The sequence below is a fragment of the Musca vetustissima genome, unplaced genomic scaffold (genome assembly GCF_032173495.1).
Source record: "Musca vetustissima isolate MV318-11 ecotype Yass unplaced genomic scaffold, APGP_CSIRO_Mvet_v1 utg3209, whole genome shotgun sequence".
NCBI classification, from domain to species: domain Eukaryota; kingdom Metazoa; phylum Arthropoda; class Insecta; order Diptera; family Muscidae; genus Musca; species Musca vetustissima.
Window position 1 is genome coordinate 10,837 of NW_026873685.1, and position 2,018 is coordinate 12,854.

General features: G+C 30.2%; 1 long non-coding RNA gene across 1 annotated transcript; it reads right to left on the reverse strand.

Moving 5' to 3' along the window:
• Window positions 1-1,171: 1,171 nt before the first annotated feature.
• LOC133327296 (uncharacterized) lies at window positions 1,172-1,717 on the reverse strand. Its single transcript, XR_009754222.1, has 3 exons — window positions 1,630-1,717; window positions 1,407-1,537; window positions 1,172-1,261 (listed from the first exon to the last, which is right to left on the reverse strand). It is a non-coding gene; the product is annotated as an uncharacterized LOC133327296 (long non-coding RNA).
• Between the last annotated feature and the right edge of the window lie 301 nt (window positions 1,718-2,018).

Consider the following 2,018-nt stretch of genomic DNA (forward strand, 5'->3'; position numbering starts at 1 on the left):
TCAAAAATAAAAATGGTAATAATAAATCATTGTTGATTATAAATTTCATTGTTTGAAAATTTCCAAATCAAAAAAATACAACAATGAGAATGGTCGTTATATGTTGATAAGTTAACTGTTATTGATTAAGGTAGATTTGTAGTATGTAGGTGACATATACGCTGTTAATGGGTTTTATTTTTTTTTTTTTTTTTTGTTTGTTGTACATTTTGGTTTGTCTTTTTTTTTTTTGTTTTGTTTTTTTTTTTTTTTTTGTTAATTTGTTTGTATACAGGGTGTAGCAAAAATATAGTGGCAAAATAAATTATATTAACACTTTCAGAACCAGCAAGGTCAATCAGTTTTTAGATGTATTTATAGAAAAATTAAAACAGAACCCACATGTTAAGTTCGTTCTCAGTTCATTTATATTTTCTATGTTCTAACGGGATGTTTATACTATCTTCTCATAAATATTTGCAGATCTCAAAATTTATTAAGCTGGATCTGAAAGGGCTAAGAATTAATTTATCGAGATTAAAATGTATCATAGAATTTGAAGGGGATAACATATTATCAATAATTATAAATATTATTTAATTTTTTTTTTAATTTCATTATAATTATTTTTTCTTTGGCAAAATCAGAACATTTTCAGAAATGAATTTACCGGTTTTACAACTTATTTATAATTTTTTTAATAAAAAAAAATATTTTTTCACCACTATCTTTTGTAACACCCTGTATAGATCTTTGGTGTTTAATTTTTTTGTTAATTTTTTGTAGTCTTTGTATACATTCGACCTCTCTAGAATTTCCAATAGGTTTTCAATAATTCAAATTTTAAGGGGTCCTCATTTTTTTAGCATTCCGTGATCTAGACTGCATTAGGCTTGTATAAAGTTTATAGGCTTTAATTTGTTTTATACATATACATACAATATTTTTATAAATTTTACATAAATATTATTATAGAAAAATTGTTAAGCTCAATACTTTTTTTCTCTGCAAATACGTTTTTTAAAAAATGGGTTAGAAAAATATACGTTGTTGTCTTTTATAAAATATCCAAATTTACATAGATCCGTAGAAGGTTTGTCTTCCCTGGATTCCTTGGGTGGAGGCGTATTTTTCATCATCAACAGCATCGAATCTTCATTATCATTGTTTTGAGTAATGGCAACGTGGTTGGCTTTTCTTAGAGCAGCATATCTTCATCATCGGATTCGGTGAATTCTCCATTAGGATTTAACAGCAAATTACCTTCTTCGCTATTGTTTACCTTTTTGGTGGAGGAAGAAGAAGAGCGAAAAAATTCATTAAATGAAAGAATAACAAAAACACAGCGAAGATGATGATAACGATAATGATTATAATGTCTAAATATGCCAAAGGCAGAAAATGTGTCCATGCCAACTACTACTTACTCGTCTATATCTTACAGCTAAGCTGGATCTATTAAACAGACGTCTCACCATATTACGACGTTCCGGTGAAAAGGCAAACATACCCAGGCAGGCCACAACAAATGTAACCGACAATATGGACGCTAAAATGACTGCGAAAAAGGCAAAAAGAAAGCACAAAGCACCATAGTTTTAATTAAAGCTTTAAGCTATTTTCTTTGCCCAATAATTGAAATGTGCTTACCTCCAATGGACCCAGTCTTTTCAGCAGGATGTTTACCCGCCGTATCTTCACTGGGATAATTGGGTTGATCATTTGGTTTTGAGGTAGTTGTATGGGGTCGAACTGTTGTCGTGGTTGTGGACGCCGATGGGGAGGAGGAGGGTGGCTTTAAACCCAAAAAGTCACAAATATCCGGAGTTTTTTGGATATACAATAAATAGCACTGTAAGGAGAAGAAGAAGAAAAATTATTTTATTAATTCTGTTTTCTATTTTTTTTTCTTTGAAAAAAAAATCTATCTGCGGAAAACAAAAGGATATTTTAATGCCTTTTCAGACACATTATTATTGCCAAATATAATAAGCCAAACAGCGCGGGCTATATCCGTTGCCAAAACAACAGCAAGCAAG